Here is a 15,463-nt window from a genome sequence, read left to right as displayed (position 1 = left end):
TCTTTTAAAAAAAGATGTGCTGCTGGGAGTTCCTGTTGTGGTGCAGTGGTTAATGAATCCGACTAGGAACCATGAGGTTTCGGGTTAAGGATCGGTGTTGCCGTGAGCTGTGGTGTAGGTCGCAGACTCAGCTCGGATTCCGCATTGCTGTGACTGTGGTGAAGGCTGCTGGCTACAGCTCCGATTAGACCCCTAGCCTGAGAACCTCCATATGCCCAGGGTGCGGCCCTGGAAAAGACAAAAAAAAAAAAAAAAAAAAAAAAAAAAAAGACGTGTCGTGATATGCACAGCAAAAGAATGAAGTTGAACCTCTGCCCTACACCATATGCAAAAATTAACTCAAAATGGAGTTAATGCTAAGGGAGGCATAGAGAAAGAAGGAGGGAGATTTGACTACAAAAGAGAGAGTCAAAGTCATGTGACTTGAGAAGAGCCTGACCTGCCTTTGAACATGGAGGAAGGGCGCCATAAACCGAGGAATACGAATGGCCTCTACAAACTGGAAAAAGGAAGAAGATGGATTCTTTGGAGCCTCCAAAAAGGAATGCAGCTCTGTCAATTTAGCCTAATTTTAGCCCAGTGATACCTGTTTGGGATTTCTAACCGAAAGAACTGTAAGGTAATAAATTTGTGTTGTTCTAAGCTACTAAATTTGTGGCAATTTATTTATTTATTTAGGCTGTGCCTGCAGCATGCAGAAATTCCCTGGCCAGGAATCGAAACAACGCCATAGCAGTGACACCACCAAATCCTTAACCTCTAGTGTGGCCCTCTATTATGGCAGCAAATAGGTACAACTAATACATACATACAATGAAATACTATTTGGCCATGAAAAGGAATGAAGTACTGATAAATGCTACAACATGGATAAAATTTAAAAACTGAAATAAGCCAGACACAAAAGGCCACATAGTGTATGATTCCATTTATATGAAATGTCTAAAATGGGCAAAACCATAGAGATAGAAAGTGAAATTAGTGGTTGCCACGGGAGTAATAGGAAGTGACTGCTAATGAATAAGGGGTTTCTTTTTGGGATAACAGGAATGTTCTGGAATTTGATAGTGATGATGCTTGCACAACTCTCTGAATATACTAAAACTACTGAATTATACACTTTAGATGTGAACTTTATGGCATCTGAATTATATTTCAACAAAACTAAAAAATGTTTTATCAATTAGATAAGTTGACAGTGATATCCCATTCTTACTTAATTTGTACTTGTTTATATAACTAATGGAGCTGCGTATTTTTCAGGTATTTATAAGCTATTTGTATTTCTTTATTAGTAATTTGTTCATGTCCTGTTGGTATTTTTAAATTACTTATTAATAAGTGCTTTGGATATATTAAGAATACTAACCCTTCATCTGACATATGTGTTCAAACTATTTTTCCCCATTTGTTTGCTTTTAAATTTTTATTTAGGTATACACACATAGACACACACACTGGGGAAGGTGGTGAAGAAAAATTCTAAATTTTTATTTAGAATAACCCTAATCTTTATGGTTATTGTTCTTATGCTTAGGAAATCCTTCCCCACCCCAAAATTATATTAGTGTTCACGTATATTTTCTTTTTTTCTTTCCTTTCCTTTTTTTTTTTTTTTTTTGCTTTTTAGGGAAGCACCTGTAGCGTATGGAATTTCTCAGGCTAGGGGTCAAATCAGAGCTACACCTGCTGGCCTATGCTACAGCAATGCAGAATCCGAGCCGCGTCTGTGACCTACACACAGCTCCCGGCAATGCTGGACCCTTAACCTACTGAGCAAAGCCAGGAATCAAACCTGAAACCTCATGGTTACTAGTCAGATTTGTTTCCTCTGGGCCACAAAGGAAACTCCTCAACTATATTTTCATCTGATAATTCTGGTTTCATGTAAATGTGAAATAAGTAATCTATGTAGAATAATATTTTAATATATGGCTTGAAGTTAAGCTCTAATTTCATTTTTAATGGTGAGCTGCTTGTCCCAATACCATATAATAAATGACATTCTTTCCCCCAATGAACATGAAATGTAAACCTTATCACATACTAAATTCTTACAGATTCTTAAATCTATTTCTGGACCTCCTTCACTGTTCACTTATTTGTCTCTCTATACCTTTACCAGTACCCCCCTGGGACAATTTAGCAAATGGAAAGCCAGCGGACAAGTGGCAGAAGACCAGAAGTTTATTCTCTGGAGAAATGGGCTAAGAGCAGTGCTGGACTCGGGGACACCAGGCCCAGGTGAGAGTGCATCTCCATTAACCATGCAGAAGTGGAGAACCTACCTTTTAGAATGCACAGGGCCACCACGGGTCCTGTGCTACCCCCCACTCCCATCCTATTTCTTTTCATTCTTCCCCCAAAGTGCATACAGTCAACCCTTGACAATGCAGGTTCAAACTGTGTGAGACCACTCACACGTGGATTTTTTTTTTTTTTTGTCTTTGCCTTTTCTAGGACCGCTCCCGTGGCATGTGGAGGTTCCCAGGCTAGGGGTCTAATCGGAGCTTTAGCCACCAGCCACGCCAGAGCCACAGCACCGCAGGATCCGAGCCGAATCTGTGACCCACACCACAGCTCACGGCAAGCTGGATCCTTAAGCCACTGAGCAAGGCCAGGGATCGAACCCGCAACCTCATGGTTCCTAGTCGGACTTGTTAACCACTGTGCCACGATGGGCACTCCTGTAGATTTTTTTTTTTTTTTTTTTGCTTTTCAGTAAACACAAACTACAATCCTATAGGATACAAGGTCCATTGAGTCTGTGGATGTACATTGGCTGTGGAGCACTGACTGCAAAGTTATACATGGATTTTCAACTGCGAGGAGGATCAGCAACGCTAACCCCTATGTTGTTCAAGGGCCCACGGTGCTGTCAGTCAAGAGAAAGAAATGAAAACAGTAAAAAAAAAAGAGGGGGGGGGTCATTCTTAACTCCAGGAAAAATTTAAAGTTGTACAAGAAATATAGTTCCAGTATGTGTATGGAACATTATGTAGTCACATTAACATGGACAACCAACACTGAAAGAAGGGGGGAGAAATCAAAGCTGTGCAGGAGTGAGGGTCTGAGAGAGCTAAATCCTTACTTTTCACAGGAGGAAGTTAACAGTTAATGTTCAAGAAACATGAAACATAACCACATTATTTATGTAAAAGGAGGCCAACACCAGAGATCACAGTTAAAAGAATCACAGCTGGTGATTGGGAGAAGGAGGAGTGAAGTAGGCGGGGCCAGGCAGGAGAACCTTATTTTGGGGAACAGGCTCTGTAGTAGTCCTAGTTTTCATTGAAAACTCTGTCCTTGTGTTACTCTGAAACCAGTGAAATTTAAATTAAAAAGCTTGCAAGCTGGCAGAGGTGGCTCCCGACATTGGGTGAGGACACTGGGAGAAGGAGCTCTGCCTGCCTGAGATCTGTTCCGAAAGGGCTGGACGTCCCCCGAGCACAGAGGACAGATGGTGTGGGAGGGCCGAGGGCCCTGCTACCTTTTCTGAGGCAATCTGCTCAGGGAATGGAAGTGGGCATGATAGGAGCTCAAAACTGGGTCAGTCAGATTTTCTCCATTCAGCTGCACCGTGCCCTCTGTAAGAGCAGAGATGTTGCCGAGACTCTGGCATTACAGTTCTGTCAGATTTTGTACAGAAGTTGTCAGATTCCTAATTTCCTGATTTCTTCAAATGTGTTTTAGAGAGATGTTGAGAGAGGGCAAGGCACTACTAGGAAGCCACTGTTTTTCACTGGACATCGGATTCTTCTTTCTGCAACAGCCTGAGCAGGTCAGCCTCCCTCTCCCTCTTTTCCTCCTCTCTCTCTCTGTTTTTTTGGTTTGTTTGTTTTGTTTTTTGTTTTGTTTTGTTTTGTTTTACTTCTCTCTCTGTTTTAAATTGAGGAATAATTACAGTGAAATGCACAGATATTAAGCAGATAGTTGGTGAGCTTTGACAAAGGCGTATACCTGTGTAACAACGCCCCAATCAGTGTAGAAAGCACTGCCGTCACATCCCCCTGTATCCCCGACAGTGCCCCATCAGAGGCAAGCCTTGTTCTGAATTACATCCCCAAGGGGTGATTTTGCCCATTCTTGGACTTCATGTGAATGAAGTCATACTACTTGTACTGCTGTGTGTCTGACTTCTTTCCCTCAACATGATATGTTTGAGATTCATCTGGGTTATTGTGCATCAGTAGCTCGTTTTTTTAATGGATGAATAATATTCCAGTATATGAATACATCACAATTTATTTATCCATTTTTTGAACAAGTTCTTCCTTCTGCTGACCAGCCTTGTTCCTTAGCTGGAATATGTGTTCTTTGCATGACCCTTTTTAGTAACACCTTGAGGGGGTTGTTCCCACTGAATGGAGTTGAAAGATTTGAAAACGAGGCTATTTAAAGGATCCGCATGATTTACACACATGTTGTAAATGGAAATTGGATGTGGTAATGCTAATTTAGGTTAAAGGTCTTTGTGCACCAGGAGACCAATTAAAAACCTGTGACAGGGAGTTCCCTTCGTGGCTCAGTGGTTAACAAACCCAACTAGGATCCCTAGTTTCGATCCCTGGCCTCACTTGGTGTGTTAAGGATCTGGCATTGCCGTGAGCTGTGGGGTAGACCAGCAGCTGTAGCTCCAATTTAACCCCTAGCCTGGGATCCTCCATAGGCCACGGGTGCAGCCCTAAAAAGCAAAAAAAAAAAAAGCCTGTGACAGTAACCCATGTGTGAGGTAACTAAAGTCTGAACCAAGTTTTTTTTGCTATGAAAAGAGAAAGGGAGGGACAGACAGGATAAATATTTCACAGGAAAACTTGACTAGGCTTTGTGACAGATTGGAAGTATGGGATGAAGGAACAAGAGGAAACAAGTCCTGTTTCAAAGTGGACACTGCCTGTTGGGTCCCTCTTCAGCCTGGGGTGGTCCCTCCCTGGGCAGGCTCCGTCCTGTTAGGAGGTTTAAGGAGCCCTTGGCTGAGTGGCCCAGCCTGCCTTCTGGGCTCATCATACCTTTCATCCTGGGCCTGGAAGCTAAGCGCTTATCACACACTGCAGGGCTATTTAAAGGTGTAATGACATTGTGGAAAATCATTAGTCGGGAAGTTCCTCTTGTGGCTCAGTTGGTCAAAAATCTGACTAGTATCCATGAGGATGTGGGTTCGACCCCTGGCCTTGCTCAGTGGGTTAAGGATCCAGCGTTGCCACAAGCTGTGGGCATGGGTCACAGATGCAGCTCAGATCTGGTGTGGCTGTGGCTATGGCATAGGCTGGCAGCTGTAGTTCCAGTTTGACCCCTAGCCTGACTTGACCCCTAGCTCAGGAACTTCCATATGCCACAGGTGCGGCCATAAAAACAAAACAAAACACAACAAAAAAAGTGCTTAGTCGAGACTTAGTTTTTCTTTCATTCTTTCATCTACTTTGGCTCCCCGACTCTTTTTTTTTTTTTTTTGGTCTTTTTGCCATTTCTTGGGCCACTCCCTCGGCATATGGAGGTTCCCAGGCTAGGGGTCGAATTGGAGCTATAGCCACCGGCCTACGCCAGAGCCACAGCAACGCAGGATCCGAGCCGCCTCTGCAACCTACACCACAGCTCACGGCAACGCCCGTGAGCAAGGGCAGGGATCAAACCCGCAACCTCATGGCTCCTAGTTGGATTCGTCAACCACTGCGCCACGACGGGAACTCCTGACTCTTGATTTAGGTGAAGTGAGGGTGAATAAATATTCCCGCCCTAGCACATCATTTTGAGAATCAGGAGAGTGACTTCAAATTTCTTGTAATGGTTCACAAGAAACTAACAAGAGAAATTCCCTGTAGGCAGGGGTAAGAGCAATGGGGGAAGAAGTGGGAGTGAAATTTTTAGTGCATGTCTTTTTTTTTTTTTGAACCATTTGAGCTCAATTTCTTTTTAAAAAGAAACTCCTAAACAGAATCAAATAACTGATCTCTATAAATGGTTAGACACTCTAGACTGCTGAAAAGGACAGAGCCTGGCAACCTCCTGTCTGTGAGAATCTTGAGGCTGATTAGCCCAAAAGTTCTATCATTCTGGGATAACTAGATGATAGTGACCAAAAAAAAAAAAAAAAAAAAAAATGGGCTGCTTGGTTGCAGCAAGAACTCTACCCTGGGAATAGAGATCTGGATTCTGGTCCCGATTTTACCGTTTAATTCAGCTGGGTTCCTTTTCTTTGGGTCCTTCTATTTTTTTTTTCTTTTTAAGGCCACACTTGTGGCATATGGAAGTTCCCAGGCTAAGGGTCGAATCGGAGCTGCAGCTGCTGGCCTATGCCACAGCCACAGCAACGTGAGATCCGAGTCAGACCAGTCTCGTTGGCTCTTAATAGTGTTTTTTTGTTTTGTTTTGTTTTTTTTCATTTACTTTGCCCATGCCCGAGGCATGCAGAAGTTCCCAGGCCAGGGACTGACCCCCTGCCACAGCAGTAACCAGAGCCACAGCAGTGATAATGCCAGATCCTTAACCTGCTGAGTTACCAGGGAACTCTTTTATAGTGTTTTAAAAATCTCAATTAGTTTTTGACATTAAAACATTGTGAGGTTTTTCTTTTTATTACATAAACTGTTTCTAGCTTCTCTGGAAAGATCAAAAGATCTTTACAGCTGCCTTCCTAATATGATTCTTCCCCCCTTTTTTTAAATTAACAATTCAAAATTTTGTTCCATTCCCTATCCTCCCTGGCTGAGCCTCTATGTGTTGGAAGAGGCTGACGCCAGCCCTTGTTCTAGAACAGGGCTTGCAAACTAGTCCTAATTTGCCAGCATAGTCTTATCTTTTGTCACCTATACTGATTCAGAAACAAGCACCCATCTTAAGATTGAGTTCCTTGGAGACAGAATCTGAGATGGAGAGTTGCATGCAGTAGGTGTACTGAGAGTGTTCTCAGGACATACACCTATGGGGGTGTGAAGAAGGCAGGGTCAGCGTGGAAAGAAGCTGACTAGCAAAATAGGTGCCACGTTACAACCAAAGCCTTAGCTGCCCCCACCAGGAACTCCAGAATGGGCTCGCCCTTCACAGCTGTCCCCAGTTGAAGGGGTCCAGACGTTTACATGCCCGCATCAGCCAGTCACGGACCTCAGGCTGTACTCTGGGGGTGGGGTAGGGGGGATAAATGGTGTGCGTGTGTAAAACACTGGGGGGAGTGGCCTTGAGGTTGAGAGCAAGAATATTCCCAGCAGCTGAGGAGTGGATGTGTTCCCCCTGAAGAGGGGATCTAGGGAGAGCCCCATAGTTTCTACTGCAGGTGTAAGACCCAATCCAGACTAACAGATATTTGTTAGGGACTCCTGAGAAAGAGGCTTCTAGAAGTGACCTTTATCTGTCTCAATATGGGTGAGGAGCTCTGGGACTTCTCCGCAGCCACCTCACATCCAGGTCAGCTTTGATGACACTGGTGTTCTGCTGATTCAAACCCACCCTGAAGCTTGAATTACTCTGGAATGTTAGTGTGAGCTTTGTTCTTAAGTCAGTTTTCCAGTTGTGTTTTAATTACTTACAAGCGAACGTACTTTGACACATTCTGTGAACATGGAACTGCTTTTCTTGGCAATAACCTGCTGAATAGCAGCTGCCTCCCTGTGAGATGGGTCACTTGGTTTCCAGTTTCTTAGTGCCCCTTGGCTTTTAGAGGGGTGGTGGTGAGCTAAAGCCTAATCTTCTAGTAATAGGAAGCCGAGTGGCTCAGTGGGTTAAGGATCTGGCATTGTCACTGCTGTGGCTCTGGTTGCTGCTGTGGTATATGTTGGATCCCTGGCCCAGGAACTTCGTCATGCTTCGGGTGCAGCCAAAAAAAAAAAAAAAAAAAGAAGAAGAAAGAAAAAAAAGGAAAAAAGTCAACAGATAATGTCTAAAGTGGAAAAACCAAGATGTAGAAGCATGTATTCATAAATATGAAAGAAAACATCAGAAGAAATAGCTAAAAGTGTTGGCAGTAGTTGCCTCTGGGGAGTTCTGTCAGGGTGGGATGGGGCAAGACACTGCAGCTGGTTTTTGTGAGAATCCTTGAGGTGCTCTTTGAGATGACGCTCTGTGTATCTCCTGTGGATAATGCATGCCCTGGTGCATCGTGCATTGCTCTGGGACTCTCCCATGTCCTAGGTCTCTTGCCTTCCTCTGGCCTTTCTTCTGGATAGAGGGTTTCCCAGCTGCTGACTAATAAACATCCTCAGCGACCCTTTGTCTCTGTATGATCTGATGCACTCTCTCGCTTCTGGGAGATGACTTTCCGTAGTCCAGATCTCTCCTCTTAAGCTCCAGGACCATATATCTTCCTCAGGATCACTTTGGAGCACCCCTGCCCCATCTCCACCTTGCATGAGGAGATCACCAAGGTCTCTCCCCGCTCTAACACTCTGTGAGGTCTGAAAAAGATACGGAAGAATTTAACAGGTCATAAGAATGGATCTCTTTCATTGACCTAATATTATTAGCCATTTTTTTTTTTTTTTGGTCACATGAAGCAGGCATTTACTGAGCACCAGCCATGTTCCAAGTTTGACGCCAGATGCCATCATATGGTTTTGCTGTTTTAACATCTCTGCATGCCTTGTGTCAGGATAGCTGAGCCATCTAACATCTCTGCATGCGCTAAAGTTTTCCTTTCCTCAGTTTAACCATCTATAAAATATATATAAGGTAATAAGGATGAAATGATTCAATGTTTGTGAAGCCTTTTAAAAAGTACTTAACGTAAAGGTATTAATTAGCACATTTCGAGGGGTGTGTGTGTATGTGTGTGTGTGTGTCTACTGACCTTTAGGGGTAAGAAGAAAATACTCCCTTTAGGAGAGACAAGCAGTGATATATTGTAACTGATACAATGTGACAAGGTCTTATATCAAGAAAACCGTATAAGGAATATGACCAAAGCACTGTAAGAACCTGGACTAGGGAAAGGGACAAAATTTTCCTGGGGTGGGGTTAGGGGTGGAGGCCCAGGAAGTTTTCATCAACAGAATGCCATTTTAGATGGACTCCAAAAAACAAGTAGTAGCTTTCCAGCTTGACAGGATATTTCATGTAGAGACTGGTGTGAGGCAAATCCAAAGAAGTGGTTTTAAAGGGCCCAGCATGTTAGAATAAAGGAAGTGTTTCATACTTTCAGAGTTGTAGAAATGCAAGACCTGGCAAAGAGGAGAACTTCTAGGATTAGAAACCCCTCAAGCACCTTTAATATTCTGATAGGAAGAACCTCTCATGTGGTATAATATGCAACTTTTACTTTTTTTTTTTGGTCTTTTTGTCTTTTTAGGGCCGAACCTGTGGCATGTGGAGGTTCCTAGGCTGGGAGTCTAATTGGAGCTACAGCTGCTGGCCTACGCCAGAGCCACAGCAACGTGGAATCCAAGCTGCGTCAGCAACCTACACCACAGCTCACAGCAATGCCGGACCTTTAACCCACTGAGCGAGGCCAGGGATCAAACCCACAACCTCATGGTTCCTAGTCGGGTTCGTTAACCACTGGGCCATGACGGGAACTCCAGCTTTTACTTTTTTTTGTCTTAGTTTTTTATGGTGGTAAAATTTATATAACATAAAGTTCATAATTTTAACAATTTTAAAGTACACAATTCAGTGGCATTTAATTGTGCAGCCACCACCTCTACCTAGTTCAGGATCATTTCCATCACCCTGAAGAAACTCCAAACTCATTAAGTAGTCACAACCCCTTCTGACCTCCCCTCGTCCCTGGAAAATACCTTTTTTGCTTCTTGTCTCTATAGAGTTGCCTGTTTTGGACATTTTATATAAGGTGAGTCATAGGACATGAAGGCTTTCAGTCCTGTGAAAAAGCCAAAAGCATCTTAATGTTATTATGAAAATAATTTTGATCTTCTGGGCCCCCTGAAAGAATATCAGGATCCCCCAGAGGTCTGCAGATCAGCCTTGGAGAGCTGCCGGCCTAGGCCATTCCAGCCAGCTCCCCATTACAGCTTTTCTTCCAGTGCAAGGTGACTGTCGTGTTCCCACGTCCAACCTGAGGCCTCCTCACCTCAGCTTCTCATCTCCTGTGAAAACTCAGCCGTTTCCTGCAAAGTTGAGCTTAGTAACACAGCAGTGTATTCATAGCCAAACTGTGAAAGGAACCAACCAACCAAATGAGGACATTTTTTTTTTTTTTTTAGGGCCACACCTATAGCATATGGAAGTTCCCAGGCTAGGGGTTGAATTAGAACTGCAGCTGCTGGCCACAGCCACAGCCACAGCCACGCCAGATCTGAGCCAAGTCTGTGACCTCCCTACACCACAGCTCATGGCAACACTGGATCCTTAACTCACTGAGTGAGGCCAGGGATTGAACCCACATCCTCATGGATACTAGTCGGGTTTGTTATCACTGAGCCACAAGAGGAACTCTACATTTTTATTAGTAATATATTTGAATGTGGCAAAAAAAAGCCCCCACTATAACACAGACTGATTTCCAATAAAATTCTGATCGCTTCCTGTCACTGTCATGATATTGTATAATCACAGTAATTACCTTTTACCTGTGATGAGAGCCATCAGGTACTTTTGAATATCAAGCAGCAGCCATGTCATAAATTACCAGCCCCTTTCTCCTCTAATGATCACAGCTTATGTTATCCTTCAAGTATTCTTCTCAGAATAATTAGCACGCTTGTTATATAGCATATTCAAATGGTAATGTGCGTACTGTACCGGCGCTATTGTGAGACCCATTTTGCTCAGGAGCTAAAATTATGTTGCCATTCTGCTTGGTGCTGGAGGTTCTGTGCTCGAAACCTGTTTCCCGCATACAAGGAGCCAAGGTTATTTGACAAGAATGCTGAGCTAGAATGAGAGGAGTGACACCTAATATAGAACCTGGAAGCTAGGCGGGGTCAGCATGTATAGGGACTCTGCATTTTGCATTAGCTATCCATCACTGCGGAGACAATCGGTATTTGAACAAACTGGCTTTGGGACGTGTTTAACATCATTTCTCCAGGATCTCTACCAAACTCTGCCTCTACACATTAAACTGTCTCACATCATAGTTCTGACCACTGGAAATGTTTTCTTCATAACTGAGCAGAAATCTGCTTGAGTTTTCACTTGTTCGTTTTTGCTTTGCCCTCTGGAGCCACGTTGAGCATGTCTGCTCTGTGTTGAGCCTTCAGACATTAAGGACAGTGACCTTGTCCCCATGGGCTGCTCTTGTAAGGCTCAATTGTCCCAGGTCCTTAGATGACGGGTTACCTGTCCGTTTACCACTGTGGTCACTCAGCTTGTCAATGTTCCCCCTTTAAAAAAAAAATGGTGAGGTGCTTAGAACCTGAAACGTGATCCAGGTGTGGTCTGGTCAGGGTGGGAATGAGCAGGTCTCTTTTGGATGTGCTCTCCCTTGTTGGATACAATTCTATTAGTGCTGTCCAAGAGTATACTGCCTTTCTTGTTATTCATCACTGATTCTTAATTATCTAAACCCCCCAAATCTTCTAAGCCATATACTGGTACTTAGGAAATTAACATTGAGACCTCAAAACAGGATCTGAGATTTGTCGTTATTACATTCCATCCTGTTAAATTTGGCCCCATGCTTTAGACGAGCAAGAGCCTTTTTTTTTTGGCATCCTGAATCTGTCCTTTCCATCCACAAATGTAGTCCATCTATCAATATTGCTCTCTGTATATAAATCTGTATAACAGATCCAACTGGTAGCCATGAGGACATGGTTTTGATCCCTGGCCTCGCTCAGTGGGTTAAGGATCCGGCATTGCCGCGAGCTGTGGCGTAGGTGGCAGACGAGCCTCGGATCTGGTGTGGCTGTGGCTGTGGCATAGGCTGGCAGCTATAGCTCTGATTCGAACCCTATCCTGGGAACTTCCATATACTGGGGGTGCAACCCTAAAAAGACAAAAAAAAAAAAAGTCTGACAGAAAAGCCCTCAGGATGGAGCCCTTCACCTACTTCCAGAGGCCTCAAATCAAAGTATTCATTCAACTGGCTATAGCCCTCCTTCCCCATCCAGTACACACCCTCCACCCCAACTGTTCCACCTTCGAATGTTCTAGGTTGCTAACTGACTGGTTAAAGTGAGCTGGAAACAAAACAGTGAAAAAGAAGGGAGGGAGTGGATAAGGTCTGGTGAAGGGCCCAACATGACAGGACAGGTGCTCTGAAGCTACTTTCTCTAGGTCCACACAGCAGCACAGGCTGGGGAGGTATAAAGGTAAGAGCCAGACAGAAGATAGTCCAGGCTTCTGCTGGGATGAGAGAGGAAGTCAATAGCCAGGAAATAGGACCAATGTTGGAAGCTAGAAGACAATTAGTACAACAAACTGGAGGGACTAGGATGAAGAGAACAGAAACAGGCATGGAATGAAACAAAGAGCTCGAGAGAATCCAGCATTGCCGTGTGCTGTGGCATAGGCCAGCAGCTGCAGCTGCAATTTGACCCCTAGCCTGGGAACGTCCATATGCCGCAGGCATGGCCAGAAAAAAAAAAAAAAAAAAAAAAAACTTAGGTTTGCTAAGTGGGCTTCAGAGCTGTGCTGTCCAACATGGTAGCCACTAGCTTACAGGTGGCTATTTACCTTCAAATTCATGAAAATTAAATTAAAAAATCAGTTCCTCAGTCACATTCGCCACATTTAGAGTGTTCAGGAGCCACATGTGACTAATGGCTACCGTATTGGATAGAACTGAAAAACATTTTCATCATTGCAGAAAGCTCCACTGGACAGTTGTACTCTAGAACATTCTAGGTGTACTTCTAAAAAAGGGCCAAACCAGGAAGGTTATCATTTTAGTGTACTTGTTTTTCCTTTGCTTTCCTTCAAGACCCAGCTCAAATATCAATTCTTCCGGGAATTTGCCACATGTGTGGTCTGTGATCGTATGCTACAGGCAGCTGAGTGTTCTGAGATAGGCATTTCTTCGTGGTAATGCATGAATCTAGATAGATCTTGTCGCAGCTGTTTGTCAATCCTTTACCAACATGTGACCTTTCTCTATCTGGGGAAGGCATCTTCCTCGACAAAACAGTTAGCTTTGGGGCTAAGACACTTGGGGCAGGAGGGGCACACTGGCCTAGCCAGCCAGATCTGTTAGCTGGAAAAAATTATTTGTCCCAAAAGATTTTGACCTCCTGTCCCCAAACATTACAAAGGCCATCTTGGCCAGGCAGTTGATAAATAGAAGCCAAGGTGTGATTTGCTTGATGCAAGATATCTTGTCATTTTACCTGGGGCCCTCACTAGATTTTCAGTCTGCCTTCTTTCTCTTTTAATTTCCTGTGCCGGAGCTCTTACAATTTCTCATAAGGACCTTTCAATTCTACCTTTTAAATCTCTCTAGAATCTGTCCTTTCCTTTAATACCTCGGTGAATTTATCTTCTCTCTCCTTTCTCACCCAGCCCCCATACTGCCACCTAAATTGTCTAAGAACCTTACCTGACCACGACATTCTCCTCCCTGAGCCCCTCAGCGGCTCCCCCTTGACATCATAAAGGCCTGCTCCTTGGCCCCCAGCTACCTCTCTGGTTTCAGGTCTTTCCATTCCCTGATGTGTAGCACACAGGTCAGGCCCCCTGTTACTGTGCCCAGATCCAAGGTGCCCCGTCACATCTCTGTGCCTTTATTTATTTGTTTTTGTCTTTTTGCCTTTTCTAGGGCTGCATCCGCGGCATATGGAGGTTCCCAGGCTAGGGGTGGAATCGGAGCTGTAGCCGCCAGCCTACACCAGAGCCACAGCAACATGGGATCTGAGCCTCGTCTGCAACCTACACCACAGCTCACGGCAACGCCAGATCCTTAACCCACTGAGCAAGGCCAGGGATCGAACCCGCAACCTCATGGTTCCTAGTCGGATTCGTTAACCACTGAGCCACGACGGGAACTCCTCTCTGTGCCTTTATATGCTCATTTGTTATACTCCAAGCTCCCCCACCACCATTTTCCACCTCAGGGAATTTCTAAACCCCTGTTAAGGTAACACTGAAATCTTATGTCCTCTGAGAAGCCCACCCTGAGCCCCCAGACAGACTTAAGCCATCCATCAGCTGTGCCCAAACACTGTGTAGCCTTTGGTCATAACACATCCAGTATATGACACTCATGAGTCTGTTTCTCTCACTAAACTGTGAGGTCTCGAGAGCAGACAGCACATCTGACTCATCTCTTACCCTCGGTGGCAAGGGCAGGACCTGACTCATAACAGACACTTCATAAATGCCCGTTAGAATGAACAACAATCTGTGCCATTATGAGGTTCTGCTGTGACTGAAACCTAAGATTATGAGGGTCCTCTGTGTGGTTTGCTGCTGCTGTGCTCCTTAGGTTCACCACTCTGATAGCTGCTAGAGGCCCACGGACAAGTGGCGCTGGTAGTTGAGGATGTAGGACAAGCAAGAGACTGCAGCTGTTCCCACTGAAAGCCTCCCTGTGTGCGTGTGGCTCGTTCCCTCGCAGACACTGCGATGGGCACAGGCCCATTCCTTGTCTTTCGTGAGAAGACACAGGAGCCCTTGGAGAATGTTCTTGTAGGGACCCATCTGTGGGTAACTCTATGGGGGAGAACTACAGGCAATGGGGAGAAACCTTAATAGAAACATTTGCATCTTACTTGGCATGAGGGGTCACTGGCAAGGGAATGTAGGAGCTGGTAGCAACTCTTCTTATGTTTTAAAAACTACACCATTCCTTACAGTTACCAGGACACTTCCACTACTGTCATCTTCTTGAGCCCATTATCCACCCCGAGGGGCATGCAACATGGAGCAGGAGTTGGTATTTGTAGATAAGGACACTTATATCCAGAGAAGTGAAGTGACTTGCCCAAAGTCATGTTTTGAGCAAAGGCTTACATACATGAAGTAACTTTCCCAAGGTTGTGAAGTAATAATTAGAATGATAGTGGTTACTTTAAAAAAAAAATCTCTGTGGGGTTTTCTTTAACAAAATTTTTGAAATCAGAAGTATATTCTATTTCTAGTAAATTGAGTCCATACAGGGCTTTCAGAAATCTCTTGGGAGATTTGACTAGATGACATTAAAGATTTCTTCCAGCTATGAAATTCTGTGAAATGTAGTGTTACTGTGTCCCCAGTTCTCATAACTCCATAAGGTACAGTTAGCAGTTTGCAAGTAATTTCCAAAACAAATAGCTCTCCTGCCCAGTCAAGCATCCCTGCCAGACCTACTAAAAAGTCTCAAGCCCATTACTTATTGTACCACCTGATCACCAATCTATTCTTTCCACTTCTGCTCCCTACTGCACAGCAACTCTATTACTTGATCAGTTTTTCACTCCCTTAGTCAGAGCTATCTAGGATTTAGAGCTAAAGGTGTAATTTCTATATAAGACTAGAAAGCAGAATCATGTATTATTGAGATCTTGATTTCATTCCCATTAAAGGGGAATTAAATTGACTGGATTAGTGAGGGTTCTTCTCCTCATTCCTTCTTGGAGAGATGACTGAAACCATGTGGGTG

The 15,463-nt window shown here is 44.1% G+C and overlaps 1 protein-coding gene across 7 annotated transcripts in view; it reads left to right on the top strand.

Moving 5' to 3' along the window:
• HEMGN (hemogen) overlaps positions 267-15,463 on the top strand; it is a 44,066-nt gene continuing 28,869 nt past the window's right edge. For 2 of the 7 annotated variants that reach the window (XM_021066449.1, XM_021066438.1), the window contains exon 1: positions 1,761-2,244. The gene's annotated coding sequence lies outside the window, so the exon portion shown is untranslated. Of the gene's footprint in view, positions 620-1,760; positions 2,245-2,722; positions 3,782-15,463 lie in introns of those variants that run through there. The other 5 variants (XM_021066422.1, XM_021066431.1, XM_021066411.1 and 2 more) reach the window with 5 other exon arrangements.

This window comes from Sus scrofa, chromosome 1, assembly GCF_000003025.6.
Source record: "Sus scrofa isolate TJ Tabasco breed Duroc chromosome 1, Sscrofa11.1, whole genome shotgun sequence".
NCBI lineage: Eukaryota > Metazoa > Chordata > Mammalia > Artiodactyla > Suidae > Sus > Sus scrofa.
The sequence above is the reverse complement of the archived record's forward strand: the minus strand, read 5'-3'. Positions and strand labels throughout refer to the sequence as shown.